An 11730-nucleotide genomic window follows, 5' to 3' on the forward strand; every position below is an offset into this window, starting at 1 on the left:
GGATAATAATTTTGCACAGTAATAATTGGACACCCTTTAATAAGGGCCTTTGAGTAGCTGATAAATATTAGTGGGTGGTGGCAAGTGGTACTACAGTATAGTCTGTGTAAAAGGTGCACAGCTGGAAAACCTGTGCCAACCTTCACCAGGAGTGTCTGTGTGGTTGTGTCAGCTACTTGAGCAGGGACACGAAGCACTGGTTGGACAGAGAGGGTACTGGAGGTTTTGGCTTGCCCACTAGGCTGAGATCTGGACCCTATAGCTGTGCCAATGGGGAGTCTTTTTGGGGACCTGGAGAGAAAGGGAGAAACCAGCCCCAGACTGACTATTATCTCTATGTGCTCTCAAGGGAAATTGTACTTCTGCTGAGCATTTGCAGTGGATTGCAGGAGGAGTCTGAGGGAGATCTGGTGAATGATCTCCTCAGTGTGGCTCGGACTGACACCTCAGTGGAAGGGGTAGCAATGTCCCAGCAGCTATCTCCTACCCAGGGTCGAGAAATCTGAGCAGTGTTACAGGAGTTTGGGGACATGTTCACTGGGAAACCAGGGTGCACCCACCTTGTGCAGCACCAGATCGATATAGGACCCCAAAGGCCAATTAGGCAGGCCCCTTATAGGGTGCCTGAGAGAGTCAAACAGACTCTGAGGGAGGAGATACAGGAGATGTTGGAACTAGGGGTAATTCAAGAGTCCAACAGTCCCTGGGCTTCCCCAGTGGTGCTGGTGCTGAAGAAGGATGGCAGCACCAGGTTCTGTGTGGACTATAGGAAATTAAATAGTCACACAGAGTCAGATGTTTACCCTATGCCTAGGACAGATGAGGCCCTAGAGCAGCTGGGTGGGGCTATGTATCTTACAACCATTGATCTTACCAAGGGTTACTGGCAGGTGCCCTTGACGCCCAGTGCTAAAGAGAAGCCAGCCTTTGTGACTCCTTTTGGCTTGTATGAGTTCACAAAGATGCCCTTTGGGATGAAAAATGCCCCAGTGACTTTCCAGAGGCTGGTAAATCATATCCTAGCAGGAGCAGGAGGGTTTGCCGTTGCTTACCTAGATGATATTGCCATCTAAAGCCATTCCTGGCAAAAACACCTTCGGCATGTCATCGAGGTGTTGGGCAGACTGCAGAGGACAGGGTTGACCATTAAGCCCAGCAAATGTCAGGTGGGTATGGCAGAGGTCTCCTACCTGGGACATAGAGTGGGGAGTGGTACAATCAGGCCAGAACCTGCAAAAGTAGAAGCCATTCATGCATGGCTTGCACTTGTTACCAAAAAGCAGATGAGGGCATTCTTAGGGACAGCAGATACTACAGAAAGTTTGTCCCCAGTTATAGTGCCATCACTGCTCCCTGCACAGACCTGACAAGGAAGAACAGAGTCCGCCAGCAAAATGCCAAGTTGCTAAGATGGAGCCTAGAGTTGCAAGCATAAGATATGTCAGTGCAGCACCTGAGTGGGATTAGAAATGTCAACGCAGATGGGCTCTCAAGACAGGGAATGGGGTAAGATATACTCAGATAGACCTAACCCTCTCAAGCAGCATTTCTCAAGGGTAACTTGAAAAACTAGATTGAGTTCTTCAGGCCAGGAGATGTGTGAACACAGGTGAAGGCTGACAGCCTAGCCAGATAGAATTTTGTAGATAATTCTGTCATTTGTAAATATTAATTTAAGTCACAGGCTTGTTCTCTTAAATGGGAAAAAATGGTGTTAAGTGTGGAACTGCAAAAATGTAGCAACGGTGCACTCTGCTGTAACAAAGCTAATAAGTAAATTCTTTGATGTCAGGGCTTGGAGCCGATATGTCTGGATGAAGGAATTCTGGCTATTGTCTTGAGACCAGAGTTAATTGCTAGAATTTGCATGTATAAATTATTTTATTGTTCTGGCTTCCTAACCAACTGCAAGATCAAGGGCTATAACCTCTGAGAATCTGTTAACCTGGGAACCAGAAAGAAATTATGTAATCTGAAATGAATCAGTGGTACTGTGTTATCAAATTAAGGACAGAAAGAATTAAAGCATTAGAGCATTTGTCTTGAGAACATCCAACTCAGCACTGCCTGTGTCTAGATGTAAGTAGGATTTTAGAACTGTGTTTTCTGTTAGATATAGCTAGGAAATAGGAAGACTAGACTAGTTTGTTTTTCTGTGATGTCAGAACTTTTGCTACTGTATTATTTTAAGTATTTCTCTGTGATCTCCAAACTCTTGACTAGCACTGTGTAGCAAGAAGTATTGTCTTGTGTTTTTATAATTTATTATTAAATATTTTTAAACTTTTCAACTGTGGTTGTTTTGTGTAGAGATAATTTAAGCTCTAAAGTACATTGCATATATATGGTGATACTTTACCAAGTCACTCCAAATAAGCTTTACTGTTTAGTCACACTTACCAGTTGGATAATAATATTGCACAATAATAATTGGACACCCTTTAATAAGGGCGTTTGAGTAGCTGATAAATATTAGTCAGTGGTGGCAAGTGGTACTATAGTATAGTCTGGGTAAAAGGTGCACAGCTGGAGAACTTGTGCCAACCTTCACCAGGAGTGTCTGTGTGGTTGTATATAACTCTTATCTCAAAGTGTGTGTGTGTGTGTGTGTGTGTGTGTGTGTGTGTGTGTGTGTGTGTGTGTGTGAGCTACTTGAGCAGGCACACGAAGCATTGGTTGGACAGAGAGGGTGCTGGAGGTTTTAGCTTGCCCACTAGGCTGAGATCTGGACCCTATAACTGTGCCAGTGGGGAGTCATTTTGGGGACCTGGAGAGAAAGGGAGAAACCAGCCCCAGACTGACTGTGATCTCTATGTGCTCTTAAGGGAAATTGTACTTTACTGTGTGTGTGTTTATTATCCTTTCCATATATGGACGCCCCTCACTGGTGTTAGTGGTGAGGATTGAGGCTCCTTGATTGCTGGGCCAGTGCATGGGTGTCACAAGCGGTACCAATACAGTATTGGAAAAGTAACTGGCCATTACTAAGTTTGACCTTGCAGTATTCCGCCATGCTGCTATGCTGGTTGTATACAGTGGTAGGAAGAACGGTACTGATGAGGAGCAGTACCGATATAGTATTTCAAAAGTTACTAGCCATTACTAAGTCAGACCCTGCAGTATTCCCCAGGCTCCCTATGCCGGTTGTGTACAATGGTAGGAGCAGTGGTACTGATATAGTTTTACAAAAGTAACTGGTTAGTATTAAGTTAGACCCTGCAGTACCCCCATACTCCCTATGCTGGTTGTGTACAGTGGTAGGAGGAGTGGTAACAATGCAGTATTACAAAAGTAATTGGCTATTACTAAGTTAGACCCTGCAGTATTCCCCCATGCTCCCTATGCTAGTTGTGTACAGTGCTAGAAGAAGTGGTACTGATACAGTTTAACAAAAGTAACTTGCCATTACTAAGTTAGACCCTGCAGTATCCCACATGCTCCCTATGCTGGTTATGTACAGTGGTAGGAAGAGCAGTACCTATAGAGTATTACAAAAGTAACTGACCATTACTAAGTTAGACCCTGCAGTATTCCACCATGCTCCCTATGCTGGTTGTATACAGTGGCAGGAGGACAGGTATTGATACAGTATTACAAAAGTAACTGACCATTACTAAGTTAGACCCTGCAGTATTCCCCCATGCTCCCTATGCTTGTTATGTACAGTGGTAGGAGGCGTGGTACAGATAACTACTATGTTACTAAGTCAAAAAATGAAATACCGAGAAATCCAGTTTTAATGCATCCTACCTTCAAATTCATAGGGTCATAGGTTTATAGGATGATACTAGGCGATTGGCCTGGAGGCCTTATAAGCATAGCCAAGAATTTCATCTATTTTCCCACAAAGTCAACATCTTCAAACCTTAGTCTTAGACTAACAGTGAAGAATTAAGTAATAAGTCTGGATAAAATTATACGTAAAAGAGACAGAGTGTTGCTTTTGTCTATTGGAATAAGAAGCGCTAGTTTTGTTAGTGACATCTAGTTTGGTGACGTTATTGTTTTATTGAAGAAAGCTTTCAGGAGCTTTCATGTTTATCCATTTTACAGTTCATATACCAAGTCAATCCCATCTATCACAAGTCTACACATTACATGATTTGTATTGCCTGGTATAAATGTTAAAATATGATAAAATAAAGAGCAGCTATCTAATTTATTTTTATATATGTACAGACATGTATCCTTGTAGTTGCAACTTGTGTGATACTCAGAAAGTGATGAAAATAGTGCAGATGTTTATTCTGGGCTATAATGTCATGTCAAATTGTTAGAAAATCAAGAGGTGCTATGCTATGTCATGTTCCCATTGTCCTGAAAATACACACAGTGTTTGTGTGTGTGATAGGCAGTGTGTGTGTGTCTTTTTGAGATGGGACAACAAAATCTTATTCTGTGAGGTACCATTTGTCGAATAGTACAACTCTCTCATTTACGATTGTGGATAAACATATAGTTTTAAATATAACCATATTGTAATAGAAAACATTACTGCACAATTTACCACCCCTGTCATATATCTGAAATTGGAACAATACAACATAACAACATTCTCTTTAGCATTCGTACCTGCATGCATCCCTGTGGAAGCAACTTGTATTACATAATACAGAGAATGGAAAACAGCAGCAAGGGTTTGTTCTGCTGTGCATGTTATACCACAAGGAGTTTAATGTGGATGTTGGTGTCTGTGTTTATATATACACATATGTATGCATGTGTTCAGTAACTTCACATTTATACACAAACTTTACATACATTTGTCCATTCATCATATCCCACTAAGACAATATATAAAATATAACATGCCATTTGCTGTCATACCATCCTCTTCCTTTTCTTCAGACATTCCCAATCTTTGTACAGAAGGAGGAGTAACCTGAGTAACAGCAGACGATTTTGTTACTTGTAGAGCAACTCTTAGTGCGGGAGGGGAATCTGGAAAACCATCAAACCAGTCAATAACTGCAGGATATGGTTCTTTAGTGTCACCTCTGATGGTGTCATTCACACCTATGACCAAAATGAGAAAGACATGATACAAATAATTAGCTGAATATATACTAACAAACAAAATATTCATGTCCATTCTGGCAGTGAACGCTTAAATGCAAATATACAATATTAGTGATGTGAGTTTTATGTGTCATGTCATCACAGATGGCTGAGATCTATACACTTCTATATCACATTAACCTGTGTAGTAGGACTCCACAGGAATAGGTTAACAATGTATTTAGACTGTAAACACATAAAGAACATTTGTGGTATGAAAAGGGTTACTCATGTAAAGCAAATGCCTCAGAACAAACTCATGCACCAGGAAAACACAGTAGTACAGGGTGGATGGTTATCTTTTGAAAGGTAAGCCTGATATTACTAAAGTAACTGACCCCTGTTGATTAAAACCTGCATTTATGCGTACTGACAGAATGCATCAGTGTAATAATTAAATACACAAACAGACATACAAACAGACTCACACACACGTGCACACACATGCACACATGTACACACAGACATACACTAAGTAAAATGTGTACTAACAAACAAAATACTTACATCAATTCCAGAATTAAACACACAAGCATGCGCAAAGATGCACACACGCGCACACACACACACACACACACACACACACACACACACACACACACACAAACACATTGTCAAATGTGTACTGATAAGCAAAATGCATCATTGTACTAACTAAATACACAAGCGCGCACGCGAGCACACACACACACACACACACACATACACACACACACACACACACACACACACACACACACACACACTGTCAAATGCATACTGACAAGCAAAATGCATTATTGTATTAAGTAAATACACAAGCGGACACACACACACACACACACACACACACACACACACACACACGCACGCACGCACACACACACACACACACACACACACACACACACACACACACTGTCAAATGCGAACTGACAAACAAAATACATCATTGTACTAACTAAATACACAAGCAGGCACGTGAGCAAACACACACACACACACACACACACACACACACACACACACACACACACAGACACACACACACACACACACTCACTGTCAAATGCGTACTGACAAACAAAATAAATCAGTGTAATAAGTAAATACACAAGCGCACATACACACACAAACACATTCACGCTCATACACACACACACACACACACACACACACACACACACACACACACACACACACACATAAACACACACACACATACATGCACACACAAACACACAAGCATGTGCAAAGACATACACACACACACACACACACACGCACACACAAACATACACACACACACACACACACACACAGACACACAGACACACACACACACAGACACACACACACTGTCAAATGCGTACTGACAAAATATATCAGTGTAATAAGTAAATACACAAGCGCACACACACACAGGCAAAAACATTCACGCTCACAGACAGACACGCACACACACATACACAAGTACACACACACACACACACACACACACACACACACACACACACACACACACACACACACACACACACACACACACACACTAAATCAAATGTGCACTAACAAACAAAATACTTACATCAATGCAAGAATTAAACACATAAGCATGCATACAGACAAACACACACAGATTGTCAAATGCGTAATGACAAACAAAATGTATCAGTGTAATAAGGAAACACCCACACACACACCACGCAACACAGACACACAAAAACACCAGTTTACTCTATTAAACAGCTTTTCAACTTATGAGAATAAAGGATAGTGAACAGGAAATTTTGAAAATCTGACAGTTAAGTCTAATGTAACTCCATTATTAAGAAATGAAACCCAGTCAATCCCAGCTATCACAAGGCTACACATAGTATTTCAGGAGCATAACTACATTTAAATGTAGAACAGCATTATACGATCTGTATTGCCTAGTATAAATATTAGAATAAGGTAAAATAAAACCAGCTAACTAAGTTATTTTTATGTATGTACAGACAAACATCTTTGCAGTTGCAACTTCTGTGACACTCAGAAAGTGTTGAAAATAGTGTTGTATTCTGGGCTATAATGCCATATCAAATTGTCAACAGGTGCTATGCCATGTCATGTTTCTGTTGCTGTCTCTGAAAATACACACAGTGTTTGTGTGCGCGGTTGACAGTGTATATGTATATGTGTATGTGTGTGTGTGTGTGTGTGTGTGTGTGTGTGTGTGTGTGTGGTCTTTCTGAGATTGGACAACACAATCTTATTCTGTGAGCTACCATTTCTCGAATAGTACAACTCTCTCATATATGGTTGTAGATAAACATATAGTTTTAAATATAACCATATTGTAATAGAAAACATTACTGCACAATTTACCTTCCCTACCATATATCTGAAATAGTAACAATACAAGATAACAACATTCTCTCTACCATTTGTATCTGCATGCATCCCTGTGTATGCAACTTGTATTACATAATAGAGGGGATGGTAAACAGCAGGAAGGGTTTGTTCTGCTGTGCATGTTATACCACAATGAGTTTAATGTATGTGTGGGTTTTTGTCTATGTGTGTATATATACACATGTATGCATGTGTTCAGTAACTTTGCATTTATACACAAACTTTACATACAGTTGTCCGGTCACCGTATCCCACTAAGACAATATATAAAATATAACATGCCATTTGCTGTCGTACCATCCTCTTTTTTTTCTACAGACGTTCCCGATCTTTGTACAGGAGGAGGAGTAACCTGAGCAACAGCAGACGATTTTGTTACTTGTAGAGCAACTCTTTGCGGGGGAGGGGAATCTGGAAAACCATGAAACCAGTCAATAACTGCAGGATATGGTTCTTTAGTATCACCTCTGATGGTGTCATTCACACCTATGACCATGATGAGAAAGACATGATACCAATAATTAGCTGAATGTATACTAACAAACAAAATATTCATGTCCATTATGGCAGTGAACGCTTAAATGTACATGCATGATATTAGTACTGTGAGTTTTATGTGTCTTGTGGTCATAGATGGCTGAGATCTATACACTTCTATATCACATCTCCCTCTGTAGTAGGACTCCACGGTAATAGATTAATAAGATATTTAGGTTGTAAACACATAGAGAACATTTGTGGTATGAAAAGGGTTACTCGTGTACAGCAAATGCCTCACAACAAACTCATGCACCAGGAAAACACAGTAGTACATGGTGGATGATTATCTTCTGAAAGGTAAGCCTGATATTACTAAAGTAACTGACCCCTACTGATTAAAACCCACATTTGTCACCCATGTGTTATATGCAGGAAGTCCACTCTAATAGAAGAACACAGGCTGGTAAGAATGTGTGTTCCCAAGTCATAAGCTGCAGTACAGAACAGTGCAATTTTCAACTGCCTTACTTTCCAGTAAAAGTTTCACTCCCAGCTTAATAGTAAACAACTAGAAAAGGTATCTAAGAAAACCACACACACATGAGAAGGAGCATTATTCTTAGATCATGTCTCTGGGAATAAAAAAATCTAACAATTATTAGTTTACATTTAGTCCCAATTTGATTCTTTTATTGAAGTACACTTTTCCAAATGGTTGTGCTTCATTATTATAATTTTAAATTAAGTAATTATTTATGATTAGAAGAATATAATGGGAATCAAAAACTAATAAAAAATTGATTGAAAACATATAAAATAAACTCTGATTTTTACAGGAAGCAGACAGCTGTAAGAGGGCACATTCACCACATCCCGATACTGATGGATAATTCTTCTGAAAACCTTTTTGAGTTATTATACATTTTGTACTTTTCCTGCTGTTGTGCAGTTCTGAAACTAGTATAAATAATTTAGTAGCTGTTGGGGGTTTACACCCACAGGGAGCATGCAGTCATTTCCCTAAGTGCAAAATGGTTTGAGGTTCATAGAAAGTGGCTGTCAAGTAAATTATTTTATTGTATCAACATTTGCTGAAAACATATTTGTTAAAAGTGAAATGGCAAATTAAAAAACAGACTAAGGAAAGGGGTGTAAGTTCCACATCCCATCATCTGTTGAAATATTATTAAAAAATATGCAAGGCTTGGAATGAGTCTTTACAGAGTCGCTATTAAATACTGACTGTTACAACTTATTAAACAGCTTTTCAGTCAATGAGGATGCATTACTATGAACGTGAAATTTTGGAAAAAAATGACAGTTAAGTCAAATATAACTGCATTACTGAGAACTGTTACAAAATCAAACCAGCAGTAACAAGGTACTGTCGTATGATATATGTTGAAACGAGTCTATCATCAAACATTGAGCATATAGGGCAAGCCTCACCTCTACCAACCCACTCCCTGAAAATTATATATGGCAACTGATATTGTACAACAGTGGGGTAGGGGCAAATTCCCTTACCTGCTGTACCACAATCCCATACAAGAGGCTGCCGGCAAAAACTCTCTCTTTTTTCCACTTTATTCAAAATGATGTGTAATAACAATACTAACTAATTATATAATAATATTTTTATAGATAGTTTTTAGGGTTCTTGTACACAGACCTGAAGAAGTCTAGAAGGATGAAAGCGATCTTTGTTAACAATAGGTTACGAAAATAGAATATGATTTTTACAATTGATTTTTTTACATGCAAAGTGTATATGTATATATTTATATATTTTTTTTTTGATTGCCAAATGGACTAAGGTTGATATATTTCCAGCCATGTAATATATTGTCTTGAATAAAATCACAGACTTAATAATCTACTTAATAATCTAATCTGGTTAAATAAGAGGTATCACTTCATTATAAATTTTATTTAAAGTAAATAAGGGTTATATTATTATGACAGCTACTAAGTAGGGCTGGACCAGCTTGAATGTCACACTGATGGGGGAAGGGATGTGAATTTAACATGTGTACCAGTAACACTTTGTTTTACAGCACAACAAACCACTCCCTTGCCTGATAAAAAGTATATATATATATATATATATATATATATATATATATATATATATTTAGAAAGCTTGTGAGGAAACTATTACTCTATTTTTGTTTTACTTGGACTGCTTGACTATGTACTTAATAAAGGATTTTCGACTGGAAACAGACTGCCTGCCTTGCTTGGATTACTTTCAAATACTTAGTAATTCTGTACAATTATATATTTTTATTATTTTTTTTTACTTAAGACGAGTTTAAGTTTGCTAGTTCTACTACTATTGTCTGATCTGATTAATATACAGTGATTAACTAGAGATATATGGACTAAATATCTTCCACACAGACAAGTTTCTTACACTGTTTTGTTTTTTGGACCTATTATACTTGTTTAGTGGGTTGTTTTGAGACTTTGGGGATACCACGGAGATTAATTGTTTTTTTTTTGTTTTTTTTTATTTACACTCTTTACAAACACAACATTCTCCAATCACCATATTAGAAGTTATGCACTTACCATAACTTGGTATCTGTGTTTTCCAATTTCATTATGCATCACAAATAGGTCTTTGGATCCGTCCTTGGAGCCAAGCCAGCCATTTCTCAGCAATGTGATCCGAGCCTCAAACTCCTCCCTTTCCTATAATGCCTCGCTCCTCACCAAACCCTCAGATCACATTTGCTGCCCCTTCCTCAAGATTGTTAGCTTAAAGATGACAGAAATACAGAGACAAAAGACATATTGGAGTCCAAACAAGTAACCAGTGGCTTCCATTATCCTCTAGATCACTCTCAGCTGTACAAGAAAGGGAAAAGGAGGGTGGGATGTGATGCATAATGAAATTGGACAACACAGATACCAAGTTATGGGAAGTACATAACTTCTAATCTGATGTCCATTTCATTATGCATCATGAATGAGTTATAGACCCCAGGTACATAAACTCTAGGAGAATGTCAAGGAAGGATATGCCTGAGCACTGCAGAACCAAAGGAGGCTCTGTTCCTGGAAATGATATATTGTTTGTAATGAGACACAAATGTATGGGCTGTGGACCAGCTGGCGTTCTGGCAGAAAAGGCTAAAGGGATTGACATAGATCTGGTGGAATGGATTCTAACTGTCCAGGGAAGTTGCTTGCCTTGTTGAGAATAAATGTGGAAACACATTACGTAATCCATTTAGCTAAAGTAATCTTAGAGACACCCTGCCCCAATCTGTTTGGCGAAAAGACAATAAACAACTGCTCTGACTTTCTATGAGGTTTAGTTTTATGTAGGTAGAAGCGTAATTGTTTGTGAATGTGCAAGGAATGTAATGTCTATTCGCCTTTATAGGTTCATAGGTTCATAGGTTCATACTAGGCTATCTGCCCTAGGGCATTTATAAGCCTAGCCAGAATGTGTTTGGCTTTCGCCACCCATTTTAAATTTATTTTGCTATGCCCTTTTTCGAGGTTAGTATACTGTGCCTCTGTCTAACAGTGACACAGAAGTGATACCCGGGGTAAACCTACGATCTCCCATTTATTGGAGTAATTGGGAAAAAACATAGGCAAATGAATGAGCTGGTTCATGTTCGCCACTGAAGTGATTTTTGGAATGAAGGAAGGATTTGTCCTAAGAGAAACTCTGTCTTTGAAAAAGGTAATATAGGGTTGTTGAGAAGACAGAGCCTGTATTACTGATACTCTTCTGGCAGACATAATGGCCACAAGAAAGGCTGGCTTCCATGACAAATAATTCAGCTTACAAGAACT

This window comes from Protopterus annectens, chromosome 1.part0, assembly GCF_019279795.1.
Source record: "Protopterus annectens isolate FY-2018-M chromosome 1.part0, PAN1.0, whole genome shotgun sequence".
Taxonomy (NCBI): domain Eukaryota; kingdom Metazoa; phylum Chordata; order Ceratodontiformes; family Protopteridae; genus Protopterus; species Protopterus annectens.